This window comes from Zingiber officinale, chromosome 5A (genome assembly GCF_018446385.1).
Source record: "Zingiber officinale cultivar Zhangliang chromosome 5A, Zo_v1.1, whole genome shotgun sequence".
Lineage (NCBI taxonomy): Eukaryota > Viridiplantae > Streptophyta > Magnoliopsida > Zingiberales > Zingiberaceae > Zingiber > Zingiber officinale.
The window spans coordinates 47506788-47523320 of NC_055994.1; the positions used below are offsets into that span (position 1 = coordinate 47506788).

Below are 16533 nucleotides of genomic sequence, written 5' to 3' on the forward strand. Positions count from 1 at the left end.
AAGAAAAATTTGGATGACTCTTCCATCCAGGGTTATAAGTATTTGAGTATGGGTTGTTCTGCCTTTGATTGTAACTCATGATTGCATCACATTGTTCAAGTTGATTGATTTGTGCAGTGATAGCTCCCAATGGACATGAGTCATTTGAATGCTCTGAACTCCCACATACTTCACAAGATGTACTAATAGCATTGACCATATTAGCACTAGTCCCCATATTCTTAAATTTCTTTGTAAGAGCGTCCAATTTTGCAGACAAAAGAGTGACTGCATCTACATCAAACTTCCCTGATGCTTTAATTGTTGGGTTTACAGAGGAATAGCCACCACTTCTTTCATTTGCCCATTGATGATGATTTTGTGCTACACTTTCAATGATTTCTTCGGCTTCATCTAAGCTTTTGTTCATAAGTGCCCCTCCAGCAGCTGAATCAAGGGACACTTTGGTATGATAATTGATACCATTATAAAAAGTATGCAACACTAATCATCTTTCCAACCCATGATGTGGGCATTGTCTGAGCATACTATTATATCTATCCCATGCTTCAAAAAGAGATTCTGAGTCAGTTTGCTTGAAGCTCGCAATTAAATTCCTCATATGAGCTGTTTTGCTTGGTGGATAGAACTTATCAAGAAACTGTTGCTCACACTGCTCCCAAGTGGTGATGCTATTAGGGGCCAAAGAATTCAGTCATTGCTTTGCCCTATCTCTTAGAGAAAACCCAAATAATAATAATCTAACTGCATCTGAAGGAACTCCATTCATTTTCATGGTCCCACATATTTCATAAAAGACCTCTAAGTGTTGATTGGGGTCTTCATGAGGTCCTCCACCAAATTGGTTCTGCTGCACCATAGATATGATTGCGGGTTTGATCTCAAAGTTGTTAGCTTCCACTGAAGGTCTTGAAATACTAGATCGAAAACCTCTTGCATAGGGTGCTGCATAATCCTTATGTGGTCTATTTGCCATGTTCAAATGTTCCTGTTCTTCAATTTGCCTTTGCAGAATTCTTCTTTTATGGAAAGTTCTATCAATCTCAGGGTCAAAAGGAAAGAATTGTCACGCCCCAGAGGAGTCTCTGTCCGAAGAAATTTCGGCAGCATCTCCCCTGTACGGCGGACAATATGAAACTTTCTACATATCACATATACTTCAGCCACAAGCGGCTGGAATGATAACAAAAATAAAAACAAACACCACGCAGTTTATAGAGATATTCAGCCTCTGGCTGTCACAACCACGCAGTTAATAGTAGTAATCAATAATAGTAGGACTCTGACTCGAAATCCACCCTACTCCACTACACTCGTAAAGCTCAAATCCAACGAACTCACCTCTTCTGCCGTCCAGGCAGGCATATAGTAGAATAAAAACCAAACCATCCAAAAGACCATCAAACGGTAACAATCCGTACAATATCCATAAATAAAATCTAAAATAAAACTAAAACATAGTCTGATGGAAGAAAAACCAAAATAAAGCAAATAACAACCTAGTAGAGAGCTAGCTCTACGTGCAGATGGGGGCCAGCGACTGGAACTGCTCCGGACAGCCTCAACCTGAAAAGATATCAACAATGAAGGCGGGGTGAGTCCAACACTCAGCAGGTACAACTGATATGCATAATAAAACAAATAACAGACAACACTAATCATGCATACAGTCTCCTGAATATGAGGAGGATAAATGCAACTGAAATGAAATCAGAAGATAACTGTACTGACCGGATCAAAGTATAAAGGTAACAGGTCGTCAGACCGAGTGAGTCATAATCCTGTATGCATGTCAATCAATGCATCCAAACAAATGCAGCATATAAGTGCAGCAATCACAAGCAAATAAAAATGCAATAAATGCATATGTCAACCCCATACTCTGAAATCAATGCTCCTGTGCAATGACAGAGTAAACGGGATGCTGTCGGAGTACTCCTGTCCTGTGACCCCAAATCATAAATGGGGGAGCTCAATGCTCTCATCTCCCGGTACACGATGACGGGGAGGATATCTCTGCCGGCTACCACGCTGAGTCTCCTGACCAACGGAGCCAAACAAAGTCCACCATCTGCCGGCTACCACGCTGCTACAAATGCCAAGCGGAACTGACTGCCGGCTACCATGCTGAGTCCTCAGACCAACGGAGCCAAACAGCAGAACCGCCACACACCAGCCAGATATACAAATCCATGGGTGATGTGTGCAGTACATGTAACTGGCGATGAGCTCAACCAAAGTAGAGCCGACAATCGCACAGCATGCAATCATGATGCATGATACTAAACATGGCAATCTCATGAATAACATGGCATGATCCATATAAATAGATACAAAGTGTGTACCACAAGAAGACGTATCAAATAGAAGGTACACAAATCGAAGAGGGTATCAAATAAACCCTAGATCCAGAATATAACAGAGCATGTGGTTAGGTCACTACCTAAGGCATATGTGATCAGGTAGATAATATGCAGTGCAGAATAAATAAACAAACAACATGTACTAATCATGTAGTGACCAACCGAAATAAACAGGTAACACAATTACTGTTATATGTTAAACATATTATCATGCATATCAAAAGACATAAGTCAAAGTACCCGAGGTCCGGAGATACGTCAACAAATAGAATATATTTTATTTGCTACAACTCTTCCAAATAGCTAAATAAAATCTCAAATCCTAACTTAGGGCAAACCCTAATCACATTACCCTCATTCTTCTCACACAAATTCATCTACACATGATCATCTAGCTAAAATAATCGAATTACACTATGATCTACAACTAAGACCAAAAACCAAATACCTTACCTTGATTCCTAGCACTGTTGCTGCTGAATGAATTTAAATGTCGTAACAGAAAGTCCACAGCACAGCCTTTCTTGGCTGGAATTCTTCACAAACAGAACAAGATGAGATCCGGCAAGATGATCACAAATCAAACCATGCATAATCTCTACTGACCTCTACAGAAAATGCACACTTCCTAAATTAAATCTCACACAACGAAAGATAGCAGCAAATCAAATTGATCAGGAGATACTGCTCACCTCACTGCTGTCTGGTTGAATCCGGCAGAACAAGTGTGCAAGCAGTTGATGCTGCCAGAAATAGAAACACTGCTGGAATCAAGAGGATTCACTAAACAACCACCAACTGGATTTCAATTCACTGTCCGGATCAAAAAGAGAGATCAAGAAGTCACGATTTCAACCAAACATTCCACCAGAAACCTCTATTCACATGGATCATCACTCACCTCAAAAGATCCCCAACCCCCCTCAATCGAAGCCACTTATGGCTCTGTGAACTGCTCGGGAAGGAGGAACAAAGGAATCGTTCGGCTGTGGAGATCCCAGGGCACTGCGTAGAGAAGGCCGTCGCTAAGGATGAGGAGGAAGATGAAAAGAGGCTTCGATCGGTGGCAGTGTTGCTCGACTAGGGCAGAGGAATCCTTGCGTTACTCCCTGCTCACCGGTGGCGATGCAGGCGCAGAGGAAGAAGAAGAAAATCGGGCAGAGGCTAGGGCTTCGATGTAGGCGAGACAGACTCGGCGGCGGTGGCTTCTGTGGACGGGAGGGAGGAGTGGGCTCGGGTGCGCGAGGGAGAAGAACAGAAACAGCGATTAATGAGGGACTTTCGGCGACAATGTAAATAAAAAGGAATAAGAAATAAAAAGGAAAAAGATTTATAAATATAATCTTCTCCTCTCTTAAATAGGGTAGCCTAAACAGGCTTTTCCGGGCCCCGTTCTGGTCCCCGTTAACTCGTCCATACGAGCTCCGAAAAATTTCCAAAAAATGTCCAAAAATTCCGGAAAATTTCCTTATTCATAATCGCCTATTTTCGGTATTTTACATTCTCCCCCACTAATAAAAATTTGGTCCCCAAATTTCATTATCTACCATCAGCAAGTACTAACAACAGATATAGAGTATAATTGCTGAACGGTAAACTAAATCACATACCTCATGTGAAAAGGTGGGGATATCGAGCTCGGATCGTATCTTCGAGCTCCCAAGTAGCCTCCTCGTCTGAATGATGCTGCCATCCGACTTTAACCAGCCGGATAGTCTTGTTCCGCAACTGACGCTCCTTCCGGTCGAGAATCCGTACCGGAACCTCCTCATAAGAAATGTCCGGCTGAACTGGAACTGGAATATCAGCCAACACATGTGTCGGGTCAGGAATGTATCTCCGCAACATAGATACGTGGAATACATCGTGCACGCTTGACAGAGACGGTGGTAGTGTCAGTCGGTAAGCTACTGCTCCGATCCTCTCCAAGATCTCGAAAGGGCCAATGTATCGCGGAGCTAGCTTACCCCTGAGGCCAATCTCCTCACCTCTTTCGTGGGTGAAACTCGCAGAAATACCTGGTCGCAAATGAAGAACTCTAAGGGTCTCCGACTCCGGTCAGCATAACACTTCTAGCAGTCTTATGCCTCTGACATCCTCCGTCCGATAGTAAGGACCACTCTGCCTCGCTGAGCTCTATGAGGTCCCAACAACTGGGCCTCTCGGATTCTCGTCCTGATTAACGACTGAGCAACTATGGTAACAAGAATATCCTGCTCTGTCTGTCCCTGCTCCTCAATGTCTAACTCAGAGAAATCCTGAATCAAATCTGTGACCACAACTCGGTGGCAAGCTAAAGTCCCTCTAGACCTCTAGCTAAGTGCATCGGTAACCACATTAGCTTTTCCCAGGTGATAGCTAATGGTACAATCATAATCCTTCAAGAACTCCATCTTTCTCCTCGGTCGAAGATTAAGTTCCTTCTGAGTGAACAGATATTTGAGATTCCGATGGTCAGTGAGAATCCCAATGTAATATCATACAGGTACTGCCGCCAAATCTTCAGGGCAAAAATAACAGCGGCCATCTACAGATCATGTACAGGGTAGACCTTCTCATGCTCCTTCAACCGACGAGAAGCATAAGAGACTAACATATCGTGCTGCATCAGAACAGCGCTCAAACCCTGAATAGATGCGTCGGTATAGAGGACATACCCGTCCTCTCCAAATGGTAAAAACCAAAAATCAAAGCCGACACTAGTCTCCGCTTCAGCTCCTAGAAGCTGGTCTTGCAATCCTCAGTCCAAGTAAACTTCACGTCTTTCATGGTCACGCATGAAAGTAGCATAGCTATGCGGAAGAAACCCTCGACGAAAGGTCTGTAATATCCTGCGAGTCACAAAAGACTGCGGATCTCCTACACTGATTTCGGCTGCTCCCAACGGTAACGACCTCTAACTCCTGTGGATCCACGATACACTCCTACTGGTGACCGTGTGTTCCAAACATCATAACAAAAGACAATCCAAACCAGCACTACTGATAATCACATATAGATGTTCTCGTCGAATCATCTCTAGATCTATGCAAAGATAGTGTACGTGCCTCACCTCGGATCCGTAATAGATCACAACATCGTCCACAACGATAATGGACACCTATCCAAACATCCTCGACATACCAGGATCATCGAGTCCCTGAAAACATCTAAGGCACTGTAAGCCTATATGGCAAAAACCAATACACATAATGTCCGTATCACAGACATTCCTATCCATAAGATCTCCAATAATAAATCGAAAAATCTGATCATCAATAACATAAATCACCAAAGAATAAATCCTCCAGGGTGAGAGCAACGCTCCATCACAGGAAACACCACATATGTGGGAGCAACGCTCTACCACAAGAAATCCTCAATATGTGGGAGCAACATTCCACCACAAGTAATCTGAAATATGTATCTGTAATAAATATAGGAGCAATGCTCCACTACCAGCAATCCGTGATATGTGGGAGCAACGCTCACCACAAAATAATACATAAGTACCCCAAGGCACCTAACTATCCAGCTAGAGGCTGTACAAGATCTCTCTACCACAATTCACTGTGGTTAGCCTAGGCTATAACAACCTAGTAACTAATCAAATCCATCATCAACTCTATCAGCATCCTAGTGGGTCATCCACTGATAGGAAAATTAATTGATGGGTTAATCCAACAAATGACATAATGCAGTCACTCCACATTCTGCATTCAGTATAAGTAGAATCATCATACAGCTACCAATGTATACACCTAGCACACATGCTCACACAACATATGTATGATCAACAAAATCCTCCAATTATTATACACCAAACATACTCACAACTCAGGTATATTCAGTATGATACCTCCAACAATACATACCGAACACGTGTGCAAAATCAATGTAGATAAAATCAACAATACACCTCAAACAACACTCACATAACATATAGTATAACCAACATATACTTCCAATAAAACCTACTAAACCCAGGTGCACTCATAAAATCAAACATAATCAAAAAGATACCTCAGATACCACACCAAACACATATGTACATATCACAACTCAGATTAAATCGACAAAATGCCTCCAACAAAACACCACCGATGTACATATACTACATCTCGGATTTAATCAACAAGATATCTTCAATAATACCTCCAGATACATACACCCAACTACATATCTATGATTCACAAGGAACCTTCAAACTATATCAGAACATGGATACATATACTACTTACAAATGGACAGTCCACCCAGGACTCCTACAACACATAACAATCATCATATACGTGCAATATAGACATGCAAAATCAGCATACCAGCTCAATCAAAGAGACCAACCTTATGCTACCAACACTCATGGGTTACGGGTATATCTAAACAAAATTCATGCATATGTATCAAGCATGAATACATCAATCAAAAGCAACTCAAAATGGAGCAGCATAATCATCCAGTAACAAACCTGCTCTAAGTTCAAAGGAACTAGTATCGGACAAGAAAAATATACACAGCCGTGGTATAACATTGCAAGTCAATGTCATACCCTACCAAGACTATATCCAATGGAAAAAAAAATTTTATCCTCATAAATCCAAAATGTACTCTCCCAGTAAACACTAATAACAATTGTATCCCATAAGTGTTAAGCAATTAGCTCTACACTTCCTTACATCAGCGGGGTCATATATCCCAATGCACCCTCTAAGTTATCCCACCAGATATATACAGTCCATGGTCAAAGTTTTCATGGAATAGGATACATCGATCCTCTATAACCTATCCAAGCCGACAATGATATACGGCTGAATCCGTCCTTTCCACGCCAGTACAAAACATGTACTCAAAGGTACTCTAGATACATAACTAAGCACAAATAACCTAAAGGTTCGAACCTCTAAAAATAGATCATGGCAATCCTCTACTGATCAACCATCAAAACTAAATCATTCATCTACTAACTAATCAAGAATACCTTAATCCTCCACAAGCAACTAAGGTATATCAAACCACAACTACCCAACTCGACAAACATAAATCAGTCTTCTACTGACCGATTTAACAAGTGTAAATCAATATTTACTGACGAAAATTAACTAAGATAAAATGGTATACAACGTTGTCAAATAACTAAACCAGTTCATGGGTTAATTCAACACTAATACATCATCTCAAACTAGAGAATGTCAATCCACATAATATCATATGAATAAATGTGTACGACCCAAAAGAAAAAGCTAGAATTCAATATCATCAAGACACCCTCATTTTTTTTTTATCCTCAAAAATATCAGCCCACTAATATCAGATGAATAAGTCTCTACTCTCCATGAGGGTAAGTTAGCATTCAAAACACCAAATCATTATTTATCCACATAGTTCAATATCAGATGAAACAAATATCAATTTTATCATCCTGTTAACTAACCACAATTAACCAGATTTATTAAAATCAAAAATCTCATAGGCACATAAACTCTCTAGCTTCCAATTTATAATCTGATCACCAACTATAAACATCAACCTGTGAACACCATACATGATACTCACTATATCACCATCAATGACAACCCAAATAAAAGATCATCAAAATAGTTATCCACTAAAAGATCATCAACAACCACATAACATTTACTCTCTTAAATCATTAGAAATCAACACATCAAAATATCTGATCTCACAATATCCCTCAACCTCAAACCATTCTCAACAATGATCAAACATGGTAACTCCCCTAATGTACAATTTTTCATCATATCGGGTATCCTAATATCCAAAAGATATGAGTATAAAACCTTCACTGGCTAAAACAACATAAATATGTAGGTATCATCCACTACCCAGTTATCAATAGCAGAGGCTGGTATGTGCCTCCATTTCCTACTAGTAGTAACAGAAGCTAAAATAACTGGTGGTATGATAAGAAAAATCACCAGAGATTATAATCCTTGATCTCTATTAAGGTCAACCATGCTCAATGGCTAACTCATCACATGTAATATAGGCTATAGCAATCAGACAGGTACTAAAGATAAAGTGCTAATAGATGTCATAACTATCATAAAATAAACATCATACCTATTTGCCGTCTGGAGATGTTCCATCGCTGTCCAGCCCCCAACTTCTGACCTCAAAATTCCGAACGAGAAAATCGCCGGAAATCCATATAAATCCGAAACAGAAATCCAAACCCAATCGTAATGGAAAAATCCATGTCACTCAAACAACTACCCAGTTTGACTCGCAAACTTGGGCTAATCCAAAAATCCAGAATACCCAAAAATAGGTATCCGATAAATCACCAGAACACCGAAAGCAGGTATCATAACCCGCTCTGATACCAAATAAATTGGTATCAGATAAATCTCAAAAAAATCCAACACACGAAAATCCAACAAGTATCGCCAAACTTTAGCGCTCTGATACCATATCAATTAGTATCAGGTTATACCAACTATGCAAAATACGAAAACAAAGATCATAAAAATCCAAAACACACAGCAAGTATCGTATAACTTGGATCTGATACCACTAAATTGTCACGCCCCAGAGGAGTCTCTGTCCGAAGAAATTTCGGCAGCATCTCCCCTGTACGGCGGACAATATGAAACTTTCTACATATCACATATACTTCAGCCACAAGCGGCTGGAATGATAACAAAAATAAAAACAAACACCACGCAGTTTATAGAGATATTCAGCCTCTGGCTGTCACAACCACGCAGTTAATAGTAGTAATCAATAATAGTAGGACTCTGGCTCGAAATCCACCCTACTCCACTACACTCGTAAAGCTCAAATCTAACGAACTCACCTCTTCTGCCGTCCAGGCAGGCATATAGTAGAATAAAAACCAAACCATCCAAAAGACCATCAAACGGTAACAATCCGTACAATATCCATAAATAAAATCCAAAACAAAACTAAAACATAGTCTGATGGAAGAAAAACCAAAATAAAGCAAATAACAACCTAGTAGAGAGCTAGCTCTACGTGCAGATGGGGGGCCAGCGACTGGAACTGCTCCGGACAGCCTCAACCTGAAAATATCAACAATGGAGGCGTAGCAGGTACAACTGATATGCATAATAAAACAAATAACAGACAACACTAATCATGCGTACAGTCTCCTGAATATGAGGAGGATAAATGCAACTGAAATGAAATCAGAAGATAACTGTACTGACCGGATCAAAGTATAAAGGTAACAGGTCGTCAGACCGAGTGAGTCATAATCCTGTATGCATGTCAATCAATGCATCCAAACAAATGCAGCATATAAGTGCAGCAATCACAAGCAAATAAAAATGCAATAAATGCATATGTCAACCCAACTCTGCAATGACAGAGTAAACGGGATGCTGTCGGAGTACTCCTGTCCTGTGACCCCAAATCATAAATGGGGGAGCTCAATGCTCTCATCTCCCGGTACACGATGACGGGGAGGATATCTCTGCCGGCTACCACGCTGAGTCTCCTGACCAACGGAGCCAAACAAAGTCCACCATCTGCCGGCTACCACGCTGCTACCCTAAATGCCAACGGAGCCAAACAGAGCGGAACTGACTGCCGGCTACCACGCTGAGTCGCCTGACCAACGGAGCCAAACAGCAGAACCGCCACACACCAGCCAGATATACAAATCCATGGGTGATGTGTGCAGTACATGTAACTGGCGATGAGCTCAACCAAAGTAGAGCCGACAATCGCACAGCATGCAATCATGATGCATGATACTAAACATGGCAATCTCATGAATAACATGGCATGATCCATATAAATAGATACAAAGTGTGTACCACAAGAAGACGTATCAAATAGAAGGTACACAAATCGAAGAGGGTATCAAATAAACCCTAGATCCAGAATATAACAGAGCATGTGGTTAGGTCACTACCTAAGGCATATGTGATCAGGCAGATAATATGCAGTGCAGAATAAATAAACAAACAACATGTACTAATCATGTAGTGACCAACCGAAATAAACAGGTAACACAATTACTGTTATATGTTAAACATATTATCATGCATATCAAAAGACATAAGTCAAAGTACCCGCCTCCGATAAAATGGTCCAAATCCGGACTCCGAGATACTCGTCTCGTATCAAACTCCTGTATCACAAATAGAAATATATTTTTATTTAGCTACAACTCTTCCAAATAGCTAAATAAAATCTCAAATCCTAACTTAGGGCAAACCCTAATCACATTACCCTCATTCTTCTCACACAAATTCATCTACACATGATCATCTAGCTAAAATAATCGAATTACACCATGATCTACAACTAAGACCAAAAACCAAATACCTTACCTTGATTCCTAGCACTGTTGCTGCTGAATGAATTTAAATGTCGTAACAGAAAGTCCACAGCACAGCCTTTCTTGGCTGGAATTCTTCACAAACAGAACAAGATGAGATCCGGCAAGATGATCACAAATCAAACCATGCATAATCTCTACTGACCTCTACAGAAAATGCACACTTCCTAAATTAAATCTCACACAACGAAAGATAGCAGCAAATCAAATTGATCAGGAGATACTGCTCACCTCACTGCTGTCTGGTTGAATCCGGCAGAACAAGTGTACAAGCAGTCGATGCTGCCAGAAATAGAAACACTGCTGGAATCAAGAGGATTCACTAAACAACCACCAACTGGATTTCAATTCACTGTCCGGATCAAAAAGAGAGATCAAGAAGTCACGATTTCAACCAAACATTCCACCAGAAACCTCTATTCACATGGATCATCACTCACCTCAAAAGATCCCCAACCCCCCTCAATCGAAGCCACTTATGGCTCTGTGAACTGCTCGGGAAGGAGGAACAAAGGAATCGTTCGGCTGTGGAGATCCCAGGGCACTGCGTAGAGAAGGCCGTCGCTAAGGATGAGGAGGAAGATGAAAAGAGGCTTCGATCGGTGGCAGTGTTGCTCGACTAGGGCAGAGGAATCCTTGCGTTACTCCCTGCTCACCGGTGGCGATGCAGGCGCAGAGGAAGAAGAAGAAAATCGGGCAGAGGCTAGGGCTTCGATGTAGGCGAGACAGACTCGGCGGCGGTGGCTTCTGTGGACGGCGTCGGCAGAGGAGAGGGGGAAACCGCCGGTGCCGGCGGTTAGGGCAAAAAGGAAACTCGGCGCGAGGAGTGGGCTCGGGTGCGCGAGGGAGAAGAACAGAAACGGCGATTAATGAGGGATTTTCGGCGACAATGTAAATAAAAAGGAATAAGAAATAAAAAGGAAAAAGATTTATAAATATAATCTTCTCCTCTCTTAAATAGGGTAGCCTAAACAGGCTTTTTTTCCGGGTCCCGTTCTGGTCCCCGTTAACTCGTCCATACGAGCTCCGAAAAATTTCCGAAAAATGTCCAAAAATTCCGAAAAATTTCCTTATTCATAATCGCCTATTTTCGGTATTTTACAAGAATTCCCCTGCAAAGTTAGATCTTCGCATACACAAGAACAAGATAGCAGATAGCAATTCGACAGAAAAAGAGAAATAGAAGAATCAAAAATGCAGAATTGAATTTGTACAAAAAAAATTAACAAGAAGTGAAAGTTATACAAGAAAGTAAAAACAGAAATCTAATGATTAGTTACAACTATGTAATATGAAAGGAAAACAAATGTTATGTTTAGTCTAACTCAATTGATAATTCCTAATGTTATAGCGCAGTCCCCGGCAACGGCGCCAAAAACTTGTTCGCTCTCCGCAAGTGTACGGAAATGTCGCAAGTAATATAAAAGATTATCGTATCCACAGGGACTGGAATAAGCACTAGAAATGTCTCAATGCGAATTAGCTAAGCAACTATCCAATCGTTTCAAAAGCAAAGTAAAGGTAAACAAATCTAATCTTAAAGATCAACAAACAAGAATTTAGTGTTTTGGGTTATGATAAAGGGAGATTCTAGGAGTTTCGGTTTCTTTGTAGGATTTCTCGAATGTAAATAGTTCACCAATTCTTATCCCTCAATTGCCAAACATGTAGAAAGTTGCCGGTTCTCTCTTGCAATAGACAACCGACTAAGGACTGAGAAATGTATCTAAATAGGATTAATTAGACATCAACCTAAGTTGTCCTTACACAGAAGTGCACCTATTACTATGCCTTCCTCGGATATCAACGTAGAATCCACGACTTATTAATCTATCAAGATACAAGAAACTAATCACAAAATCCATCCTACTCTCTTGAATAATCCTATTTCCTCTTCAAGATTGTCTCTCAAACGTCCTTACACGGGCTTGCACCTGTCACGTGGATCCCTCGGATGATCGAGTGAGAGTTTATCTTTACAAAGTCCATAAGAAATCCAAACAATTAATCAAGAATGAGAATTAAGCACGAATCACCATTAATCATTCAAGATCTAATCGATACAAGCAAGATAATGTCATTGAAACAAGAAAATGGCAAATCCATAAGAGATTACATCAATCCATCATACAAATACTCCCTTCATCCTAAAATACAAGATCTACTCCATGAATCGAGGAAGAAAACCCGAAGAAATTAAGAATACAAGCATTTCTTAAATCCCCAATCCAAGAAACCAAGAAAAGGGGGAAAGAGAAAACTTATCTACGAAGAAGCTTCGTCTTCGGATCCCATCCTCGCTCCGGAGCCGAAATCGTCAAGAACTCCCCTTGAATCGCCCAGAAATACTCCCAAGAATGGGAGGAAACCACCAAATCTTGCCTTCTCCCAAAGGGGGAGAGATCCCCTTTCAATTCATGAAGGAGGGTTTAAATAGAGGAGGGAATCGGGCGCCACACGGCCCCGTGACACGGCCGTGTGAGATTCACATGGCCATGTCCAGTTCCTTCTCTGCCAAAGCTACACGGCCGTGTGGTTCACACGACCACAGCCTGCTTAGTCTCTGGAAATGCTACACGGCCGTGTGGTGCACACGGCCACAGCCTGCTTAGTCTCTGGAAACCTCACACGGTCGTGTAGATCCACACGGCCATGTAAGGCTTCTACTCTGGTTGGCTTCAAATCTTGACACGGCCGTGTGAAGTTCACACGGCCATGTCATTCTCCACTTCTGTTGGTGCCAAACTCCACACGGCCCGAGCTCCATACCAGTGCAGGGCCGTGTGAGGTACACGGCCCGGTGCTTTCTCCCTTTGTTTCCTCCAATGCTTGCCCAAAGATGCAGATTCTTCACCAAATCGACTCCTGTGTACAAAAAAATGCACAAAAAGCAGATCTCCGAACCAAAAGAGTAAATATGCTAAAAGGTAAGCTGGAAGTATAAAAATGCATAGATCAAGCATGCTCAAAGTATGTAAATGTGCGTAAAAACATGCATAAAAGAGTATATAATCTACGCACATCACTCACCTCGGGTCAACCAAGTCAACCCTGACCAAGGTTGCACTAACAATCTTCCATCAAAATACAACTCTTCTGTTTTCGTCAAACATCAAAATACAACTCGAGTCAGGTCAACTCGAGTCGGGTCAACCAGGTCAACCTTGACCTAAGGTTGCACCAACAATCTCCCCCTTTTTGATGTTTGACAAAACCATAACCTAACTTAGGTTTTCTAATGTTCTTCCTTGAACATTCTCCCCAAACCTACACTCTCCCACTTTTTGACACACATCAAAAAGAGTGAATCAAGGTCAAGAGTTTCTTCCTAATGAAAGTCCCATACCTTTCATTGAAACTCTTAATTTCCCCCTTGATATTAAGGTCAACAATTAACTTAGTGATAATTCCATATCACTCAAGTCTTTAGGAGTAAAACCTCCCCCTAAAAGTGAACTCCCCTTGACTAATAGGTAAAACTCCCCCTAAAGGTCAACTCCCCCTTGACCATTGCACCAACAATGTCTTGGAGAGTTTCAACCCTTTAGAAATCCAAAACACCACTTCCACAGCTGCAATTTCAGACAAACAGTCGAAATTCAGCAAGTTGGCACGCCCTGATCGGTCACCGGACCGATCAGGCTTCCTCTGGATCAGTCCAGTGACCGATCCACACAGACCTGGACCGATCAGGGAACCTCCTGATCGGTCCACGACCTCTGATTTCTGATTTCTGAAATTTTCTTCTCCCGAAATTCAGAAACCTCTAGAAAATCACAGAAAATTTCAAAAATTATAAAATTTTGAGGATACATTCCTCATATCATATACTATCATGGAAAAATAATTTTCGATGAAAATAACTTCCATTTTAAAATCTTGATACAAAGTTCGAAAAACTTTGAGATAGTTCAAGTTTAACTCAACTTTGTATCAACTTTCTCAATGATGAATGCTATCACTAGAAAAGCTTCATCAAGGTTTTTCAAATCAATTTTAAAATGATTTTAAACCATTTAATTTAGGACCACAATCTTTGGGCTAAATGTACATGAATTGTACATAAGCTTTCCCTATGATCCCCAATTTTGAATTAGGCTCATCTAGGTACAAGAACCATGCACCTTGATCCTAACTCATCATCCTAATATCTCACACACATCTAAGGTGTATTAAACACATTCAAGTTAATTTTGATGTGAGATATGAGTTTAGGTTATCTTAGTCTAAGGTCTCATGCATTTTCTAAACATCAATTTGATCTCCATATCAAATTGTGTTTTTAACCTTAAATCAATTTCATTGATTATAAATGCAAGAAATGATGACATGACATAAAATGATATCATACATAATAACACGTGCCAATGTCATGATGTCATGGCATAAAGTATAAAACTTAAATAAAGCATGACATTTAACTAACCTAAGCATTATCATGACATTTTAAATGATCATAAAATAAATATGATGTCATGACATGGCATATGGCAAACAATATATGGCAAATAGCACATAAAGGTATAGAAAATACCTAATTCTAGCCTTAGTTGCCATTTTTGATAATTTTAATCATTTTGCCATAAATTCTATATTCCTAAGTGTAATAGACCTAAAATCACATACCAAGTATGTTTAGATCACCATGTGCCAATTAAATTGACCTAAGAGAACTCCCCAAATGTGATTGGCACATCCTAATCACCTTAGGAATAATTTTTAGTTTTCATATTCAAGGCTTGATTACACCTTGAAAATTCCTAAAGTGCCACCTTTTTCCATGATTAGGTTAACTACCTATTCAAGTAAGGTTGGCACACCCTAACTCATCTAGCGTGATGAAATCACGCTCCTAGGAACCCAATACCTATTGGAGCTCATTGGGTTCACTAAGTATTCACTAGGGATGACTTCCCTAGCAACCCTTCTAATGACCCTCCTAGGCTTTGAAGCCTTGGTCATTTGGGACTCATCAAGATCAACTCTAGGGGTGACTCCCCTTGTGACCTTGGTGATGGTCTTCCTAGCCCTAGATTTTGTTCCATAATCGAATGGAACATTATGATAAGTGGGCTAGACCACTTGGGACTTAGGTTTGTGACCCAAACCTTTCTTGTCCTTGGATATTGGTTTTTGACCCTTAAACCCTAGAGATGACTTCTCCAAGTTCTTAAGAGCCTTTTCCAAAGTATCAAGTCTTGACCTCAAGACTTGATTCTCCTTCTCTAATACCTCAATTTTTAATTTTTCATTTTTCTTTGAGGTATTCCTAGGCATGTGTCTAGTTGTTTTGGGATTTCTACCTAGATTATCCTTAACCTTAGATGAGTTGATCCTAGGGTTGGCTTTCCTAGTGTTATCCTTATCTAGGCTCACATGTTTGGCACCTAAGCATGTGTATCGATTTCTATTGTTATCATGCCTATCATTATTAGCAATTGCAATCAAACTACTAGCATGCATCTTACTAGTATTGCAATAATGAGCCTTAAAGGTTACCTTAGGGTTTGCCTTAGCTCCCCCTATTGATGTGCTTGGTTTCTTGTCCTTGTGAGGTTGCCTCCCCCTTGGACATTGGCTCCGATAATGTCCCCTTCGCTTGCATTGGAAGCACACCACGTGCTCCTTGCTCTTGCGTATTGGGACTCCGGCTTCCTTGATCTTTGGCGCCGGTGGAGTCTTCCTAACCCTCTTTGGACATTTACTCTTGTAGTGTCCAAATTCCCTACACTCAAAGCACAATATGTGTAATTTATTTGAAATTGAAGTGCTTGAGTTAACTAGGGTTGAGGATGAATGTAGACTCTCTCCTTCATCCCTTCCGGAGGTAGATGCTTCTTCTTCTTGCTCCAATCTTGAAGA

The 16533-nt window shown here is 40.7% G+C and overlaps 1 non-coding gene across 1 annotated transcript; it reads left to right on the top strand.

Moving 5' to 3' along the window:
* Positions 1 to 497: 497 nt before the first annotated feature.
* LOC121983590 lies at positions 498 to 603 on the top strand. Its single transcript, XR_006112624.1, has one exon. It is a non-coding gene; the product is annotated as a small nucleolar RNA R71 (small nucleolar RNA).
* The last annotated feature ends 15930 nt before the right edge of the window (positions 604 to 16533 follow it).